Raw genomic sequence first — 22,135 nt, 5'->3', positions numbered from 1 at the left:
CCCAGGGAGGCTTCCTGTTCCCCAATACATTACTGCAGTCTTCCTGTTCCCCAGTACATTACTGCAGTCTTCCTGTTCCCCAGGGAGGCTTCCTGTTCCCCAGTACATTACTGCAGTCTTCCTGTTCCCCAGGGAGGCTTCCTGTTCCCCAATACATTACTGCAGTCTTCCTGTTCCCCAGTACATTACTGCAGTCTTCCTGTTCCCCAGTACATTACTGCAGTCTTCCTGTTCCCCAGTACATTACTGCAGTCTTCCTGTTCCCTAGGGAGGCTTCCTGTTCCCCAGTACATTACTGCAGTCTTCCTGTTCCCCAGGGAGGCTTCCTGTTCCCCAGTACATTACTGCAGTCTTCCTGTTCCCCAGCGAGGCTTTGTGCCCTATCCCAAGATGGCCATGATATCTTTACTGCAAATCCAGTGTTCCTGCACCACTACCCAGTTCCTATATACACTCATCGGCTAGTGAGCTGTTTGACACCCTGCTACGCTGAAACTCCACTCCATCACCAGTGTACATGTACAGTAATAGTGAGTACTACTGTACCTGATATCTCTCAATAAACCAATACCACTGGGCTGCTCATAGTTTGGATCATCCGCTGGTGCACACGTCATTTCCTATATTCTGCGTCCCATCTAAAGAACTACAACAATGCATATATAGGTTTATATGGCTTGGTAGTAATCACAGGGTACAGTCACCCACAAGAAGGTGGGCTGGTCCTCTCCAGCATGTACAAGTACTGTCTAGGTGCACATCTAATACAGTTGGTCTTATGTCACATTTGCTCTCATACCAGAGTATGGGTTGACATAGAGGCAGACCTGCTTGGGCTCCTCTCTCAGGTTATTTTGGATTACACCCAAAGAGACAACTCCTGTAGCACAATTATAAGCAGTTTCATGAACATGTTAGACAAAGCATCAAGTTTCTGCTAGATATATTAGCGTTATGTTTCTACCGAGATTACTCTGAGATCCGGGAAAGATTCTGGCTTCCAAATAGATTCTACCTATATCTGCAGATCTCTATAATGCACGTATGAGCATGCAAAGTGGGGTGCAGCATTCCCCATTCAAGTTAAATTTGAGAGGCTTGACTTTACTTTCATTTTATCGACTTCTAGTGAATGTGGTCAACCACTGAAATACACCCACAAAATGTGGGGGGAACATGGGGCAGACATTAGATGCTGAAAAAACTATTCAAATTAAAGAGATGATAAAAGATTCATATGTGTCTAGATAAAGGATAACTATTATAAACTCGTTATACAGCTGCTATCTGGTACTCACCTGGCTTAATGCAATTTGCCCAAATTCATCCAATCACTGATGTTGGGTTGCAGGCTCAAGGCATCCCTGGCACGAAACACAGCATCTGTCCGTAATGGGAATAGCATACAGCAAGGTTCATTGGAAATATAGTAAAATGTAGCAAAGTAACTTATATATGATCGCTGTAAGAAGACCAATCTGTGCGGTCTTCAGTTATCATCAAAGTCTGGCAGAACCACTGCTTGGAATATATTACCAGTTTGTTCCATGGTTACACCAATAAATTCATCAGCACATTGGTGACTTGGATTGCCTATTTTGAGGTCTCATGCTTTTTATACACTACATAAATGAAATATTACTACATGATCCACTTTCATGTCTGAGGTGTTTTCTCTCTGACCTCCCACATACGTCACTTACAGCTCTGTACTGCCTAGCCCTCCATCCCAGCCCATGAATTCCCCAGAGGGTACCTCTTGGACATTACATCTCCTGATCCTCAGGATTAGCAGCCTATATGTAGAAGCTAGAAGACTACAACTGTTGTGATAAGGCATTCTGTGCCACTGCCACTTAAGGAACTTGGTTGTATTAAATGGTTGAGGTTAAGTGTCATCAATCAATAAATAGATCACCAGAACAGACATCCATGATTTCCTTCCAGCCCTAGCAACCATACTAGCAGGTAAAACCACTGCCTAGACAGATTTCTCTCAGATACACATCTTCAGCATCCAAGGCCTGGGCAGATTTTGTGAAATAAGATTAGGTGGACACCATGCATCCACCAAGTGTCCTGCTAATTGTGGAATTCCCCAAGAAATGGTATCAGACCCTCTTTATCACAAAAACAAGACATGAGGGGGCATAAAGAAGTAAAAACAAACCCATGAGCTAAACACTGGTTATCAGTCAGTTCAGTGATAACAACAGACATTCTTCCAGTTATCTGGTTTCCACAGAAATCCTTTGGTAGCAAAGAGTGAAAGGCAATGCTGGAGATAACATAATCATGCATAATAGGTTAATGATAATCATGCTAATCAGAGAGATAAATGACTGTTTAGTATGTTAGTACATTATATGGGTTTGCAATGTTTATCTTTGCATGAATGAGGTCATATAAATACTGATATTTTTTCAACTTCACGTTTACATATGCAAACAGTTCTACAACCCCCTGAGAATTGTACCTCAGCCAACGTCAAACTGGATTACAATTGCTCCAGGACAAATGCCTTTCAGTTGTGTATGTACTTCTCTGAACACGGTTTTATTGCTGTTTTTTCCCTGGGATAAGAATCTAGTTGTAGCACTTAAATTTTCTTTTTTTTATTGCTAAGTGTTCTCAAAATTCTCTTGAAAAGCAAGAGATGAGACTTTTTCTTTTTCTTTCTTGTTTGTTTTAATTTATCTGTATTATCTATGTATATTCTGATTGTATTACCTGGAAACGTTTTACTTTTTTACTGTCGGTGAATACTGCCTGCCATGGTATTCTTTTATATATGCAAGCATGTCATCATCACTATCAGGGGCATATTGGGATGGAAAACCAGCCTGGGATGTATGGAATCAGCCCTAATGGGGGTGCGGTCTGATGAGGGGGTGGGGTCTGTTGAGGGTGGTGGGATTGCTCCTCAAACGGCCTGATTGTATGCAATTGCAGCCCTCCTTGCGCCTTTTGCTGCACTTGAGTCTGAGACCAGGGGCAGATTGGGAACTAAAAGTGGCCCTGTAGAATTTTGCCCCAACATCGGCAGCACAAGAGGTATAACATACCGTGTAGCCATGGCACCAGAGCTGGATTTAGACCTCATGGGGCCCTAGGCAAGATACCAGTTTGAGCCCCCCCTCCTGCAAACAATCCATAGCACTATATTTTCATTCTGGATTGTGAACGGAATCACAAAAGTACCTTGATGCACAGGTAGTACGATTGCAGCGCATACAGTAGACTTGAAACCTGTGTCACATTGAAAGTAAACTGAGAGTTTTTGCCTCTTAGTACTATAAAGGTGGATGGCCCTCTTGCTGTTACTCCTTACATACAACACACAATTCTGATCTGAAGGAGTGCTAAGGATTAGAAAGTCGCTGCGAGGTGGCATCTGCAGTGAAGGTGTGGTATGGACACAAAGAGCTGGTGGTGTGATGGGTTAGGATACATGCACAGTAATGTGTGTGGGTGTACCCAACTTATGGGTGCCTGCCTAATATAACCGTGATATTACTAGGGTGCCTGGGTAATTTCACAAGCTAGACACTGACTACCCAATTAAATAATGTAGCTGAGGGTAGGGGAGTGTGGAAGGTATGAGAAGAGAACAGGTAGAAACAATCACATAAGAAGATACAAGTTCAGGTAATGTAAGAATCCACGATAGTAGTTATTGTGTAACTTGTTTAGGACAATGCCTAATAGAAAATGTCTCAGGTGGAGAGTCAAAGTAGTACAGTGGAAAGTAGGAGAAAAGGGACTATCGTATTTTTGGGGGGCACTCTTTTTGAATGTAATGGTATTAAAAATTAACTTTTATTCTATTATTTAAAATTGGCTAATTAAACCTATTACAGACAAAAGACAGACATCAACATGTAACATGAATATCAAAGGTACGTTTGAGCAATATTTGCTTAGTTGGTTTGCAAGATAGTAGGCTCAGCAAAATATTTGCATGTAGATTATACCGATAAACAGTATTGTTGGTATCAATTAATAAACGTAAGAAATTCAATAATTTCTAGTATCAATACTGATAGCACCACATACAGTTCACAGATTCACATAGCTCAATACTCACTAGTTCCAGTACTAGTAGTATTAGTAATAGTATTGAAACTAGAGAATATTGAACTATGTGAATCTGTGAACTGCACGTGGTATTATCAGTATTGATACTAAAAATTATTGAATTTCTGAGTATACCCTCAGAAAAGCTCTAAAGGCTAAATGTAATAGGGCGTGATTTGGGGAAACGTGCGATTTTTACCACAAATTTGCATGTTTTCCAAAAATCGCAAATGTAATAGGATGCAGTTTTGCACAAAATCGCATCTTTTTAGTTATACCAAAAATTGCATATATCAAAATCGCATCCAGATGTTTTCCCATTGAAAGCACTGGAAATCTCAAATGTAATAGGATACTATTTTGACACTTAGACAGAAAACCTTGACCAGGTTTACACTGGCAATTTTTGATTAAGTATGCACAGATCAGTGATATCTGTGTATGCTTCTGCCTTTAAAAGTGTTGAAATAGTTAAAAGTTAAAAAAAAAAACGATGTGCAGGGTCCTCCCAAAAGCATAACCAGCTCAGGGCACTTTAAGCCGCTCCTGGTTCCAAAAAATACGGGGGAAAAATTGATTGGGGGTTCCCCGTATTTAAACAACCAGCACCGGGCACTTGGACCGATCCTGGTTCCAAAAATACGGGGACAAAAGTAGTAGGGGTCCCCCGTATTTTTTAAACCAGCACTGGGCTCCAATAGCCAGGGAGGTGATGCCACAGCCCGGGGACACTTTTGTATGCCCTGCGGCCAAAGCATAACAAACCCCCCACCTAGTCACCCCTGGCCAGGGTTCCCCCAGGGGAGTGGAGACCCCTACAATAAAGGGGTGCCCCCCCCCGGACACCCAAGGGCCAGGGATGAAGCCCGGGGCTATGGCTGCCACCCCTAAGCTGTGGGTGGCGAGTTCATAGCTCTTTGTGTGTAAAAAAAAAAGGAATATTGTCTTTTGTTGGGGAACTACAAGTCCCAGCAAGCCTCCCCAGCATGCTGGTACTTGGAGAACCACAAGTACCAATATGCGGGGAATTAACAGGCTCGCTGGTACCTGTAGTTCCACAGCAAAAGAAATACCCCAAAAAAGACAAGACACATACAAAAGTGAAAATAAACGTTTATTTACACACACTCACACATAGTATAAGGTGTATATGAATCATAAATGCATTCTGTGCTTAGACTTAGGTCCCATCGCCATGATATCTCATTATGGTATGCAATTATTCCAAAATACGGAAAAATCTGACATCCAAAATACTTTTGGTCCCAAGCATTTTGGATAAGGGATACTCAACCTGTACTAGTTTTATTTTTTTTTCTTTCATTTCTCATTTTTTGGGTTACATTATTCAATTAAGTGACATTATTATTGTTGAAATAGGAAGCCATGACCACTTTTACATGACAAATTACGTATTTTTTTGTATAATCTATCTTTTAAAAAGAAAAACAGACATGGACAGGGGTGTGCCATTATAAAGGTGGCAAGGTTGTTTGGGAATAATGTATAAAGTAAAGTAGAGGTAGTCAGAGGTGATTTCCCTTGAACTCTCCCGGGAGTGGTTCTATACCATTCCATACGATTTGGTACATTTTGCATGCGATATATCGTATGCAATCCCAGCCATGCCTGCAGGCAGAAGTGTAGCGAGGTGCCATGGTGCCCGGAGCAAGGGTATGTTTCGGCGCCCCCTGCCCTGTATAGAATTGGGGGCCTGGCCAACATGTGGTGGCATGTTATATTTGAAAATAACAAATATTAAAAAATTCTAAATTGGTGACAGGGCAGGTTCTAGACCTTGTAGAGCTCAGGTGCGAAAGTTTCCTCTGGGCACCCCAAGTCTAAAACAGGGACAGCGCGTGCCCCAGGCACGCAACAAATATATAGGGTCGTGGCTTCATGGGGTAGGTGTGTGACCACAGAATAGTACCAATTCACATTACACTGCACAGTAGTTTCTGTTAATCACTTTACACCACACAGTAGAGATCGTTATTCACGTTACACCACACTTTAGAGACGCTTATACATGTTACACCACAGAAGAGCTGTTTATACACGTTATGCCACAGTAGAGCCGCTTATATATGTTACACCACAGTAGAGCCCCTTATACACGTTATGCCATACAGTAGAGCCAATTATATACGTTACACCACAGTAGAGCCCCTTATACACGTTACGCCACACAGTAGAGTCGATTATGTATGTTACACCACAGTAGAGCCGCTTATACATGTTACACTACAGTAGAGTCGATTATACACGTTACACCACAGAAGAGCCATTTACTGTATACATGCTATGTTGCAGCTTCTAACGCAGAGAGGTGCTGCAGCAGCAACAGCTGGGGCATAGAGAGGTGCTGCAGCATCAATGTAGAGAGAGGTGCTGTAGCATCCGGGGGAGAGAGGGGTGGTGCAACAGCTGGGGCAAAGAGAGGTCTGCAGCAGCCAAGGCAGAAAGTGGTGCTGTAGCATCCGGGGCAGACTGAGGTGCTGCAGCAGCCAGGACAGAGAGAGGTGCTACAGCAGCCAGGGCAGAAACGGGTGCTGCAGGACAAAAGTAACCCGGCTGCACAGCTACAAGCAGACAGTGAGACATAGAAAGTGGGTGGGCAGAGCTTCGGCATGTGCTGGATGTCAGTGTCTGCTGCTGTCACCACTGGCCTGACCTGTTCCCCACCTAGTCTCTGAGTCCGAGTCAGTGTGCCCCCCATCTGCGCCCTCTAACTTTTTTGGTGCCCGGAGCTTGCGCTCCACCGAAGTCACCCTTGCTACACCCCTGCCTGCAGGAACAGACATATCACGAGTGCAACACTAACGATCTAGGGGAGCCGTTCCGACCCTCACTGGAACGCACATCAGATCGGAAACACCTCCAAAATGCCCGATTTCACCCAATATATCGGCCCGAATGGCGAAATTGGATGAAATCGGGCATTATCGTTTTAGTGTATGGGGCCCTTAAGATGTTACTTGATTTAATGATACTAAAAATTATTTCCTTTAACTTGTGAATTACACACAAGCCATATACAAATTTTTGTGTGCCATCATTTAAATTGTTGCCTCAGACCCATCCCATGAGACAGGCCACTATACACCCATCCCATGAGACAGTTCACAACAGACCCATCCCATGAGACAGTTCACAACAGACCCATCCCATGAGACAAGCCACTACAGACCCATCCCATGAGATGGGCCACTACAAACCCATCCCATGAGACAGTCCACTACAGACCCTTCCCATGAGACAGGCCACTATACACCCATCCCATGAGACAGGTCACAACAGACCCATCCCATGAGACAGGCCACTACAGACCCATCCCATGAGACAGGCCACTATACACCCATCCCATGAGACATTTCACTACAGACCCATCCCATGAGACAGGCCGCTACAGACCCATCCCATGAGACAAGTCGCAACAGACCCATCCCATGAGACAGGCCACTATAGTGCCATCCGATGAGACAGGTCACAACAGACCCATCCCATGAGACAGGCCACTACAGACCCATCCCATGAGACAGGCCACTACAGATCCATCCCATGAGACAGGCCACTACAGACCCATCCCATGAGACAGGCCACTACAGACCCATCCCATGAGACAGGCCACTATACACCCATCCCATGAGACAGGTCACAACAGACCGATTCTATGAGACAGGCCACAACTAACCCATCCCATGAGACAGGCCACTGTAGACCCATCCCATGAGACAGGACACTGTAGACCCATCCCATGAGACAGTCCACTACAGACCCATCCCATGAGACAGGCCACTATACACCCATCCCATGAGACAAGTCACAACAGACCCATTCCATGAGACAGGCCACTACAGACCCATCCCATGAGACAGGCCTCTATAGACCCAACCCATGAGACGGGTCACAACAGACCCATCCCATGAAACAAGCCACTACAGACCCATCCCATGAGACAGGCCACTATACACCCATCCCATGAGACAGGTAACAACAGATCCATTCCACGAGACAGGACACTACAGACCCATCCCATGAGACAGGCCACTGTAGACCCATCCCATGAGACAGGCCACTACAGACCCATCCCATGAGACAGGCCACTACACACCCATCCCATGAGACAGGCCACAACGGACCCATCCCATGAGACAGGCCACTACAGACCCATCCCATGAGACAGGCTACTATAGACGCATCCATAGGCGGATCCAGGGGGGGAAGGGGGCACTCGGGCCATGTGGTAACCAATGGGAATGCTGGAGCTGCAGCTCCAGCCTCCCCCTGCTCACACCGCAACCTACCTCCCCCACTGCCATCCGGCCAGAGTCCAGCCCAGGCGCGGGGTTCAAATGCCAGCATCGAGTAAGACTGTTACTTATGACGGCTCAGAAGGCTTCATCAGCCCTCACTGCACCGCACATTTTCCCAGCGCTTCCTCCTCCACTTCCTTTACCACCATGCTAGGTGCAGTCACACTCAGCCTCAGCTTTGAGAAGGCGGCCCGTGTGATTGTGACAGGACTGTCCTGCAGATGTCTTATGCTGCTTGTTGGAGATCCAGCTGGCTGCTTCTGCTAATCAAAGATGGGCAGTTTGTGTCCTGCAGTCTGAGTCTCACTGCAGTGCCCAAAACAAGGTATGCTGTACCTGCCACCACCAACTAAAAACTATAATAATTATGTTGTGCTGGGGTGCCTTCCAGGCTCCCATAACTAATGGAACAGGTGACCAACATTTCAAGGCCCAATCAGCCTTTTCATCAGGGTGAAACATTGGCAATAAACCAGGATGCGCTCCATATAGCCAATCATTACCGGATGGCGTATTCTGTGAGGCCTCACCCCCTGTTATACCACTCCTCTTATCTGGGAGCACGCGTTCCCCTATCATGGTGCACCCCCCTTTCATTTTCTTCTGGATCCGCCCCTGGACGCATCCCATGAGACAGGCCACTACAGACCCATCCCATGAGACAGGTCACAACAGACCCATTCCATGAGACGGCCACTATACACCCATCCCATGAGACAGGCCACTACAGACCTATCCCATGAGACAGGCCACTATACACCCATCCCATGAGACATTTCACTACAGACCTATCCCATGAGACAGGCCACTATACACCCATCCCATGAGACATTTCCCTACAGACTCATCCCATGAGACATGTCACTACAGACCCATCCCATGAGACAGACCACTACAGACCAATCCCATGAGACAGGCCAATATAGTGCCATCCCATGAGACAGGCCACTACAGGCCCATCTCATGAGACAGGTCACAGCAGACCCATCCCATGAGACAGGTCACAACAGACTGATTCTATCAGACAGGCCACAACTAACCCATCCCATGAGACAGGCCACTGTAGACCCATCCCATGAGACAGGCCACTACAGACCCATCCCATGAGACAGGTCACTATAGACCCATCCCATGAGACAGGTCACAACAGACCCATCCTATGAGACAGGCTACAACAAACCCATGCCATGAGACAGACCACTATAGACCTATCCCATGAGACAAGCCACTACAGACCCATCCCATGAGACAGGCCACTATAGACCTATCCCATGAGACAAGCCACTACAGACCCATCCCATGAGACAGGCCTCTACAGACCTATCCCATGAGACTGGTCACTATAGACCCATCCCATGAGACAAGCCACTATAGATCCACCCCCCTGAGACAGGCCATTATAGGACATTGGTGGACCTCCATAACTTTTGTCAACATATTAAGTATGATTTTGCTCCGTACCTGTGACATACTATATCTATTCTACAGAACAGACTGTTGCTGAATGCCAGTTTGGCAGTACGTATATCCTACCACTGTAAATAAAAGCTACTAATATACATGCCATGTTTACATGATAATCTTTGGCACCAGGGCCGGATTAACAATGGGGCGGATGGAGCTGCAGCTCCAGGCCCCCCATTGAAAATAGGCCCACAGGATCTCTTGCAATGCAGCCAGTGTTAACAGTAAAAAAAAAGCACTGGCTGCATAGCGTTGTCCCCACAGAGGCCTGCACTTACCCCTCCACTGGTCCGGCTGCCGTGATCGGAGCTCAACCCCGATCAGGCAGCGTATGGTAACAGCACCCCGTGCAGCCAGTATCCCTGATACTGCAGCCTGTGCTGGTGCTCGGTGGCTGGGCTCAGTGGGCTGTGCAGCACTTCCTGATACTGCAAGCCCCGCCCACTGCATGACATCGTGCAGGGGACGGGGCCAGGACTCGACACTGCTGCCAGCCATCCATGTCACACACTACTATACTGAGCAGAGGCAGGAAAAGGTAAGAGAGAGAGAGAAGTAACATGGGAGGGAAAGTGAGAGGTGGAATGTAAGGAATGAGTGCAGCTGAGGAACATTAATGCACCTGAGATAGACAGGTAGATGATTAGTTATGTTAGAAAAGTAAAGAAAGATACTCTGAGAGATTAAAAAAGAAGACAAGCATGTGATATCAGAGATTCAGAGATAGGCAGTTTTTGACCCTGTTTTTATAAATGAGTGGGCCCTGCAGGACGTGCTGTGCAGTCAGTCTCTCACCGCTGGCAGCGATCTTATCCAATCGCTGCCTGAGACCAACGTCCTCCCCTCTCTGCCCACTAACGCACAGCATGACGCTCTACAATTTAAATCAGGTGTGAATATGTGTGCGTCGGGGGAGAGCTTGCTTCCCTTAGTCCCACACACCATCTGTATCTGATCCGCACTGTATCCATCCCACACTGTATCCCACCCACACTGTATCCCACCCACACTGTATCCCACCCACACTGTGTCCTACCCGCACTGTATCCCACCCGCACTGTATCCCACCTGCACTGTATCCATCCCACATTGTATCCATCCCACATTGTATCCCACCTGCACTGTATCCCTCCCACACTGTATCCCTCCCGCACTGTATCCGTCCCACACTGTATCCATCCCACATTGTATCCCACCCGTACAGTATCCCTCCCGCACTGTATCCGTCCCACACTGTATCCCTCCCGCACTGTATCCGTCCCACACTGTATCCCTCCCGCACTGTATCCGTCCCACACTGTATCCCACCCGCATTGTATCCGTCCCACACTGTATCCATCCCACACTGTATCCATCCCACATTGTATCCCACCCGTACTATATCCCTCCCGCACTGTATCCGTCCCACACTGTATCCCACCCGCATTGTATCCGTCCCACACTGTATCCATCCCACACTGTATCCATCCCACATTGTATCCCTCCCGCACTGTATCCGTCCCACACTGTATCCCACCCGCACTGTATCAGTCCCACACTGTATCCGTCCCACACTGTATCCCTCCCGCACTGTATTAGTGATGTGCATCTAAGCTCCGCCTCCCGGTGATGTCATCTGTCAGTCACCGGGAGGGCAGAGGTAAGCGGACTATGACAAGGGGGCGTGGCCTAGCGGCACATGCTGTCTGCGGCTGCAGCCCATGATGTCGGGACCTATTCCGGTACCCGGCGTCCAAGGGTAAGGATGTTGCTTTTATTTCTGTAGCTGGGACGGGAGGAGGAATGTCCCGAGGTACACTTGGTCTGGAAGTGATGGGGCGGGGGAGGAGGTGCGTGGCATTTCCATGAGAGCACTAGCAGATTAAAGGGGAAAAGCCCTATAAGTCCAGTGTTCCCCTACAAATTGCCCCTATGTATATACAAGAGGGGTGTCCCCCCACCCATCGCATCACACTGTAAAGAAGCCCCTGTTTGTATACAAGAGGGCAAGTTGTTGGACCCTCTCACAGCAAAATGTCCATGCTGTCAACCCATTTATGAAGATGGGTCCTGGCACAGTCACAAAAAGATGGAGTGGGCAGTGGGGTGAGCCGTACCCACTGCCAGGAAACAGATCCCAGAGGTAATCGCGGATGGCAGATGATGCAGGAAGAGCTGCTCAAGAGGCTGTTGTGAACGTAATGCGCAGGTGCAGCAGGTCAGTGTACCCATCCAGTGTCTGCCCCTTCTCCAGCTCAGTGTCCCCACCACTACTGATCCCCATCCCAGTGTCGCCCTGCCTTCCCTCCCCAAACAGCCCACTGCACCCATCCCAGTGCCCTCCCACCTAGAACCAGTCCAGTGGCGGGCTGACCAGGGGGGCAGAGTGCCAGGTGCCCCCTGGGCTGTGCTATCGCCACGGGACGCAGCCTACTCCATTGCAAAAGGGCACAGGTGGTCCAGTGTGCGCGGCGGCAGCCATGTGGGCTCTCTTACTGTGTGTCCTGCAGGGCTACGGAAGCCCTGTAGGACACAATTAAAAGATACGCAATCTGTGATACGGCTGTGTGCTGCTGTGCATAAGCGGCCATATCACACGAGGGGACTGTTTGCTATGGCTCTGTGTACTGAACAGCAAGTGGCGGGGGGCGGTGGGAGCAAGAGTGAGGTACTGACTGTGCTCAGTATATTAGTGACACAGCCACCATCCTGCTAGCGGCCTTGTCACCCTGATCCACCCTTCACAGATTACATAGGTGACCATGCCCCCATTGCTCATTAATACGCCCCCAGCAGGGTTAGGGGTAGTGTGTATGGGGAGCAGGTGCAGGGTAGGGAGTGGTGTAGTGTGTACGGGGCGTGGGTGGAGGGTTAGGGGTAGTGTAGTGTGTACGGGAAGCGGGTGCAGAGTTACGGGTAGTGTGTACGGGGAGCTGGTGCAGGATTGGGGTAGTGTAGTGTGTACGGGGAGCGGGTGCAGAGTTAGGGGTAGTGTAATGTGTACGGGGAGCGGGTGCAAGGTTAGCGGTAGTATAGTGTGTGCGGGGAGCAGGTGTAGGGTTAGCGTTAGTGTAGTATGTACGGGGAGCGGGTGTAGGGTTAGCGGTAGTATAGTGTGTGCGGGGAGCGGGTGCAGGATTAGGGGTAGTGTAGTGTGTGTGGGGAGCGGATTAGGGGTAGTGTATTGTGTGCGGGGAGCGGGTGCAGGGTTAGCGGTAGTATAGTGTGTGCGGGGAGCGGGTGCAGGGTTAGCGGTAGTATAGTGTGTGCGGGGAGCAGGTGTAGGGTTAGCGTTAGTGTAGTATGTACGGGGAGCTGGTGTAGGGTTAGCGGTAGTATAGTGTGTGCGGGGAGCGGGTGCAGGATTAGGGGTAGTGTAGTGTGTGTGGGGTGCGGATTAGGGGTAGTGTATTGTGTGCGGGGAGCGGGTGCAGGGTTAGCGGTAGTATAGTGTGTGCGGGTGTAGGGTTAGGGGTAGTGTAGTGTGTACGGTGAGCGGGTGTAGGATTAGGGGTAGTGTAGTGTGTACAAGGAGCGGGTGCAGGATTAGGGGTAGTGTAGTGTGTACGGGGAGCGGGTGCAGGTTTAGCGGTAGTGTAGTGTGTACGGGGAGCGGGTGCAGGTTTAGGGGTAATGTAGTGTGTACGGGGAGCGGGTGCAGGGTTAGGGGTAGTGTATGCGGTGAGCGGGTGCAGGGTTAGCGGTAGTTTAATGTAGTGTGTACGAGGAGCGGGTGCTGGGTTAGCGGTAGTGTAGTGTGTACGGGGAGTGGGTGCTGGGTTAGCGGTAGTATAATGTGCGTGGGGTGCAGGTGTAGGGTTAGCGGTAGTGTGTACGGGGAGCAGGTGCAGGGTTAAAGGTAGTGTAGTGTGTGTGTGGGGAGTGGGTGCAGGGTTATGGGTAGTGTAGTGTGTACGGGGAGCGGGTGCTGGGTTAGCGGTAGTATAGTGTGCGCGGGGTGCAGGGGTAGGGTTTGCGGTAGTGTAGTGTGTATGGGGAGCGGGTGCAGGATTAGGGGTAGTGTAGTGTGTACGGGGAGCGGGTGCAGGGTTAGAGGTAATGTAGTGTGTACGGGGAGCGGGTGCAGGATTAGGGGTAGTGTAGTGTGTACGGGGAGCGGGTGCAGGGTTAGGGGTAGTATAGTGTGTACGGGGAGCGGGTGCAGGATTAGGGGTAGTGTAGTGTGTACGGGGAGCGGGTGCAGGGTTAGGGGTAGTATAGTGTGTACGGGGAGCGGGTGCAGGATTAGGGGTAGTGTAGTGTGTACGGGGAGCGGGTGCAGGGTTAGGGGTAGTATAGTGTGTACGGAGAGCGGGTGCAGGATTAGGGGTAGTGTAGTGTGTATGGGGAGCGGGTGCAGGGTTAGGGGTAGTGTAGCGTGTACGGGGTGCGGGTGCAGGGTTAGGGGTAGTATAGTGTGTACGGAGAGCGGGTGCAGGATTAGGGGTAGTGTAGTGTGTATGGGGAGCGAGTGCAGGGTTAGGGGTAGTGTAGTGTGTACGGGGAGCGGGTGCAGGATTAGGGGTAGTGTAGTGTGTACGGGGTGCGGGTGCAGGGTTAGGGGTAGTATAGTGTGTACGGGGAGTGGATGCAGGGTTAGGGGTAGTATAGTGTGTACGGGGAGCTGGTGCAGGGTTAGGGGTAGTGTAGTGTGTGCGGGGAGCGGGTGCAGGGTTAGTGGTAGTGTAGTTGGTACGGGGAGCGGGTACAGGGTTAGGGGTAGTGTAGTGTGTACGGGGAGCGGGTGCAGGGTTAGGGGTAGTGTAGTGTGTGCGGGGAGCGGGTGCAGGGTTAGGGGTAGTGTAGTGTGTACGGAGAGCGGGTGCAGGATTAGGGGTAGTGTAGTGTGTATGGGGAGGGGGTGCAGGGTTAGGGGTAGTGTAGCGTGTACGAGGAGCTGGTGCAGGATTAGGGGTAGTGTAGTGTGTACGGGGAGCGGGTGCAGGATTAGGGGTAGTGTAGTGTGTACGGGGTGCGGGTGCAGGGTTAGGGGTAGTATAGTGTGTACGGGGAGTGGATGCAGGGTTAGGGGTAGTATAGTGTGTACGGGGAGCGGGTGCAGGGTTAGGGGTAGTGTAGTGTGTGCGGGGAGCGGGTGCAGGGTTAGTGGTAGTGTAGTTGGTACGGGGAGCGGGTACAGGGTTAGGGGTAGTGTAGTGTGTACGGGGAGCGGGTGCAGGGTTAGGGGTAGTGTAGTGTGTGCGGGGAGCGGGTGCAGGGTTAGGGGTAGTGTAGTGTGTGCGGGGAGCGGGTGCAGGGTTAGGGGTAGTGTAGCGGGTACGGGGAGCGGGTGCAGGGTTAGGGGTAGTATAGTGTGGACGGGGAGCGGGTGCAGGGTTAGGGGTAGTGTAGTGTGTACGGGGAGCGGATGCAGGGTTAGGGGTAGTATAGTGTGTACGGGGAGCGGGTACAGGGTTAGGGGTAGTGTAGTGTGTGCAGGGAGCGGGTGTGACTAATGAAGCTAATTGGAAACTTCAAATTATTCTGTCTGTGTTTTTTTTTGTATCCTGGTTTTTACCATATTCGTTAATGCATATTTATTTTTTTTACATTGTAGTGGCATGTTAAAAGAAACTGATAATGCATATTAGAAAAAACAATAGCAGTACATGCTCATTAATGAGTTTAGTCATAGGATAGTATTTTGTAAATGTTCTGGGGGAAAAATTCCCATGTGGATTGGACTGCTAACACTTGGACTGCTTGGACACTAACAGGTCTACGGATGGTGTGATGGTTAGCATTACTGCCTTACAGCACTAAAGTCATGGGTTTGATTCCCACCATGTCCCTAATTGCGTGGAGTTTGTATATTCTCCCCATACTGGCGTGGGTTTCCTCCCACAATCCAAATACCGTATATATCAGTACGTTAGCTTGCAGCATAAAAATAAACCATAGTTAGGTAGGTGGGTAGCTATGCCCTCCATGGTGCTAGCCACACCACACCCACATATCGGTAGTCACATTCCCACCACACTGGTCACACCCCCTGCAGCGGTGCACAATAGGCCCTTCATAAATTACAGCTCCAGGCCCATGAGGACCTTAATCTGGCACTGTTTGGCACAGACCCAGGGGAAAGTCTGATCAGCAGGTGTGTGCATGCTTTTCAGCTGTTCTTGGCGGACATGCTAAGTACAGATGTTTTCTCTCATAGTTGTGGTTACAGAAGTTTGGATAGCGTGCTTGTGCTTTAAAACTTGAGGTTGAAAACTGAAATGACCAAAGAGAATTATGTAGCCATAGTTCTGCCTAATTTCCAGGGACAGTTTTAGTTTTAAGGATTTGTGCCTTAAATGCCTTCCTGCGCATTTTGTGTTGAACAGTACATCAAAATGTGGTATTATATGAATTAAATAGTACTATAAAAAATAGGCTCCAGAAATTGTCTATATAGGGATCACAGCATGGAGTCTTAGGATAACAATTAAGGGGGTAATTCAGACTGCATCGCTGCAGCGGCAACAATCGCAGTCTGAATTTTTTTGTGGAGTGCGCTTGCGCACCCCGGGAGCACAGTGAGATGCTAAAAGTATCTCAGGGCTGCGATCGCTTCTGCCTGACTGATAGACAGAGGCGGTTGCGAGGCGGGAGGGGGCATACCAACGGGCGTTAGAACGCTGTTGGCGGGGCCCCTCTGGACAACAGAGGTGTGTCCGGTCCGTTTAGGGGGGCGGGCCGCGGCGGCTGCGTGACATCACACGCAGCCATTGCGACCCAGGATGTGGCGGGTAGTGGCCTGCCAACGCGGTGCGATGCTTTTGTACCTGTGCGGGGGGGCTAGGGCCTGACATGCGGGGCGGACTAGTACCTGTGCTGGGCGTCCCCCCACATGTCAGAGTAAATGATCAGATATGTGCTACATTTATCAGTTCTGAATTACCCCCTAAAGGGCCCTACACATTGGGCGATCTGCCGCCGAGCTGCCCGACGGGGGGGGGGGCAGTGACGGGGGGAGTGAAGTTTCTTCACTCCCCCCGTCATCCGGCTCCGTAGCAGTGCAGGCAAATATGGACGAAATCGTCCATATTGGCCTGCATGCACAGCCGACGGGGCACCAGCGATGAAGGAGTGCGGGGCCGCGCATCGTTCATCGCTGGTGCCTCCACACTCAAAGATATGAACGTTATCTTGTTCATTAATGAATGAGATCGTTCATATCTTTGAGTGATGTCGGCCAGTTTGTATGGCCTATAAGTTTAGATTGTTAAGTGGAGTAGAATTAATGATTTCTGATTAAATTGTGGCAAATATCTGTGCTTTTAGTTTCTTTTGTTTGTTTTACTGGGATTTGACGTGCATGTTCCGAAAGGAAAAACCACACTTCAAATATGATCTGAATCCCTAGTGTTTGGAATTATATACATGGTGCAATGTAGGAAGTTGATATCTGTAAAACCACAAGTAAAAATCACCAGAAAAATCTGTGTAATGTTGTGAGATAGGAGAGACTGCTTACACCACATGGCATGTCAGTATGTGATAAACACTGGTGTGGCAATATTTGGTTTAATGTGTAGATTCATTTGATACTTGTTATTAAGTTGTAGGACATTGCAACAAATAGTTATGATTAAATGTATGAAAGCTAAAGTCATTTTTATTAGGACAATAGACATTTACAGAAACAGGTAGTGGACAGGAAGCTCAGGCCAGCCCCTTTTGATGTCTTCAAGGCTGAACCTGTTTAGCATACGAACAGACTAGTGACTCATCATGAATGAGAAAGTTCCCTCCCCCAAAACTAGATAACACATTACAGAGACACACAGTTGCCAGTTGCTGTTTTGTCCCAGACGATGATGGAGGTGCATCTAGACCAGTTCCTGCATGATTTTACAGAGAGAGAGAGAGTGATATGGAGGGACGAATTTATATGAGAAAGATATGGTAATTGTATCGCTGGCCTGTAACTGTATGTATTAACTGCTTACTGTATGAATTGTAATCATGTAACTATATGTATACTGTACATTGTGATATATTGAATCCATATCCTTTTAATAACAAATATATACATCAATGAGCAGTGGCGTAAGTTCATCACAGTCGCCCGGAGGCAAGATAAATATTGGTGCCCCCCTATTTCCTATATTAAGATAAATATATGTATGTATGTATGTATGTATGTATGTATGTATGTGTGCGTGTGTATATGTGTGTGTGTGTGTGTGTGTGTGTGTGTGTATGGAGTGTTCTGAGCAAAAATTATATACTGTATTTATACATTAAATTGTCTTTTATTTTAAATCACACATTTCTTAGCAGTCATACCCAGGATTAGAACCCATGACCTGTTACACTAACAGCAGACACTTTACTTTACTTGCTCCTGTAGAGGAAGCATGATAATTCTAACTATATGAAGTTGCGCGTAATTGTCAGAGAAGTGACTTCATATAGTTAAAATTCTCATATTTCCTATACAGGAGCAAACAGCTTCATCAGTAAGGTGTCTGCTTCCAGTGTAATAGGTTGTGGTTTCTAATCCTGGGTGTGACACTTGTAAAATAGGTATCTACAGTATAATAAAACAGGGTGTGATTTGTAGTGTGCAGGGACCAGTGAGGAAGTCGGTCACTGAAAAGACAGCGACAGCTATCAATTAACTTAATTCAGTGGTGTCACAGAATGGGAGAAGAGGTGCCCCCCTTCAGAGCAGGAGCCCGGCGGCAGATGACTCCGTTGCCTCCCAGAGTTCTGCCTCTGTCAATGAGCTTTGGAACTCAGATAATGTGTGGGTGTATTGTTTTCTCTTATGGGATGCAGTGTTTTGCTTTGTATAGCGCACATTCATGGCACATGATAATAAGAGGTGCAGGCGTTTACAATATACAGGTTAAGTATCCCATATCCAAATATTCCGAAATACGGAATATTCCGAAATACGGACTTTTTTGAGTGAGAGTGAGATAGTGAAACCTTTGTTTTCTGATGGCTCAATGTACACAAACTTTGTTTAATACACAAAGTTATTAAAAATATTGTATTAAATGACCTTAAGGCTGTGTGTATAAGGTGTATATGAAACATAAATGAATTGTGTGAATGTAGACACACTTTGTTTAATGCACAAAGTTATTAAAAATATTGGCTAAAATGACCTTCAGGCTGTGTGTGTAAGGTGTAAATGTAACATAAATGCATTCTGTGCTTAGACTTAGGTCCCATCACCTTGATATCTCATTATGGTATGCAATTATTCCAAAATACGGAAAAATCCCATATCCAAAATACCTCTGGTCCCAAGCATTTTGGATAAGGGATACTCAACCTGTATATTAGAGCGGGCATTTTAAATATTTGTTAGAAAGCAATTTGGTATTTACAAAACGCAGACGTGGCTGGGCGAACGCTGGGCGGGTGTGTGACGTCAAATCCGGAACTGAATAGTCTGAAGTGATCGCAAGCGCTGAGTAGGTTTTGAGCTACTCTGAAACGACACAATTTTTTTTTGTAGCCGCTCTGCAATAAAAACGTTCGTACTTCTGCTAAGCTAAAATACTCTCCCAGAGGGCGGCAGCATAGCGTTTGCACGGCTGCTAAAAACTGCTAGTGAGCGATAAACTCGGAATGACCCCCAGGTCAACAGGTTCATAATATTGACATTTGAAATGTCACCATGTGTAATCCTGACATTCTGAGGAAGCTGACGGTTATGGTTAGGCAGTAGGGGGAGGTTATTATGGGCAGGGGGCGGAGGTACTAGAGGAAGTGATAGGGTTAGAGATTAGCGTAAGGGTTAGGGGGAGAAATACTCGCCGGAACGCAGGAGCATCACAGATCCGCGCCAAAAGTTCCTGTCACAGCATTGCCAGGACTCTGAAGAAGACGCTGGAGTCACTGCTGCTCACATGCTGAGCAATGCATGCAGATAGGGGCGGATTGGTCCACCAGGACACCATGACAGATTCCGATGGGCCGATCCCATATCCCCCTCAGCCAGGCCGATTCACACTCAGGCTGGGCTAGCTCACACTGCTTCCAGTACTTGCAGTTCATTGAAACACAATCCGGAAGTTACTGTAGGCTAGCGTGCATTTGTTAGTAATCCATGTGGGCTTCATATAAATATTTATGCAATTCACAATATGAGCACAATATGAGCTTACCATCTTCAGAGTGTTAGAGAATTAATATAACTTTTTATTTTTATTATTTGTCAGATATTTTTTTTTTGTATATTATTTCAAACTATAACTTGACCCTCTTTTGTTATCTTACCCTCAGCTCACTTGAAAATTGTTATAAAGGAGAAAAAGGTCTAAAAGCAATTAGAGACCATTTTCCTTACTGTGTAAGCTGCAGAACTATGTGTCCTGTTAGTTGCTTTTCATTTTACCCTTGTATGCCGTACTGCCATGTTTTGCTAATCGCACTGTGTAACCTATGTAATGCGCCCAACATGGCAGCCTCGCCAGTCGCCTGGTACTCTCTTGTGTAGACTATACAATGTATGGTTCTGAACTCTCCTAATATTTTTGTCTCCCCAAATATGTGTTATTTCTTCACCTTTTGAGAGGATTCATTAAAAAAAATAAAGGCAGCTTCAAGCAAAACATATTTAAAAAATAAATGTCTATTTTTATTTTAAGTAAAATATAATCTATTTTTCCTTCTTGTTCTTCTTTTTCTTCTGATTATTATTATTTTATTTTATAATTATTATTATTTACTCTGCATTATAAAATAGGGAATTTCGGACTAAGATTGGTCCAGAAATCGTACAAACTTGCCCTATAAGAGGAACAAGATGGCAGAAGCCTCATGACTCATCCTTCATCCTTCAGCACTCAGGAGAGGAAAAACCCCCTTGTGGAGGAAACCTCTGAGGACCCATGGTTGAAGGACTGTCCGTCCTTCTAGGCATTAAGAGACTATGCAGAGTTTGCCCACACCACCCGCCCACCCACTAACCTTGCATAACCCAGTCATCCCTTCTGACACCTAAAATCTGTTATTTTGACCTTTTACCCGGCCGGTGAAGAGCGCACCTACAGTCGATGGTGAAAGAGTGAAAAAAGAGAGCAAGAGATGGGGGGGGGGGGGGGGGGGGGACAGTCATAACCACCATAGCACTCATCTCTGATGCTCACAGGGAGTTACAACTGTACAAATGTAGCCAATCTCGTCGTCGCTACATAATACCGCGATTGCACCTTGTTAGGTGCGACCGCACCACGTATGTCTGGACGTCTAAGATGTTTGTGCGCCCATTTCGCATGAATGGGAGCGGAAAATGCCGCAGCTCGACATGGCTAGGCGCAAGTGCACATAGCTGCGTCGAGGGTGCACGTTTACCTCAGGTGTAGCCATGATCAGCATGGCTACATCTGTATATAATATTGGATAAAAACAAATGTATTGACTAAAGCACAATATAATTCTCTTACACCTCTGCAAATTAATAGAAATGGAACATACTGCATAACTGGCACACTGGGATTTAGGCAGGCAGAGAGAGAGAGAGTAAAGGATTTTCCTTGCAACATTATAGGCTCACCAAACAACTCCAAGTAGATGTCATAGGTGCAGCCGGATTTAATTAGGGACATTCTAGGCCCATCTAGACAGCGCTCTTCAAATATCTCCAATGACCCATTTGCAGGCGCTTGTGGTTGTTAAGTAACAGCACTGTCCCTGTAGGTGTGATATTTTGTTTTTATCCAATACTATGCTATCCCCAAGGTCATAAGTCATATATTATAGTAGTCATGCTAAAAGTCTGCCGACGCTTCAAACTCAGCTGCCCTTTTCTTTGTCCAGTCACTAACCTTCTGCCGGTGTGCTATGCCACCCCAGGCCTCAGGAGGCATATGCAAGAGACAGCAATAGCACAGTCCTGATATAGGTAGTTGCCATTATGACATCACAGCATGACCTCACACACCCCACCACTCTCCTGTAGAATGTTATCTGCTGCGGTGCCCTCTGGCATAAATCCAATAGAAACCAATATGAACAAGCAGCAGCATTTGGAGACTGAGTTATAAAGTCACTGTATTAAAACACATAACATTCCAATGTTTCGGTGCACACTTTGACAAAGGGGCAGTTGTGCAGCGAAACGTTGGAATGTTATGCACTTATGTGTTATAATACATTGACTTTATGACTCCGTCTTCAAGTGCTGCTTGTTCATATTGGTTTTTATATATATATATATATATATATATCTATTGAAAGAATCATGTACAGGTGCGCTCACAGAAGTCCAGCAATTAGCAGTCAGAGCTTTTACTCTCTAGTTGTTTTCAGAGAACACCAAGATCTGAGTTTACAGACTGCAGCTTCCT

The 22,135-nt window shown here is 47.3% G+C and overlaps 1 long non-coding RNA gene across 1 annotated transcript; it reads right to left on the bottom strand.

Annotated features, from left to right (window-relative positions):
• Positions 1-553: 553 nt before the first annotated feature.
• Positions 554-21,686, bottom strand: LOC134929355 (uncharacterized). The gene is made up of 3 exons (XR_010178502.1): positions 21,614-21,686; positions 1,299-1,383; positions 554-646 (listed from the first exon to the last, which is right to left on the bottom strand). It is a non-coding gene; the product is annotated as an uncharacterized LOC134929355 (long non-coding RNA).
• Positions 21,687-22,135: the final 449 nt, after the last annotated feature.

The sequence above is a fragment of the Pseudophryne corroboree genome, chromosome 5 (assembly GCF_028390025.1).
Source record: "Pseudophryne corroboree isolate aPseCor3 chromosome 5, aPseCor3.hap2, whole genome shotgun sequence".
In the NCBI taxonomy this organism is placed as follows: Eukaryota; Metazoa; Chordata; class Amphibia; order Anura; family Myobatrachidae; genus Pseudophryne; species Pseudophryne corroboree.
This window is presented reverse-complemented; position numbering and strand designations above follow the sequence as displayed.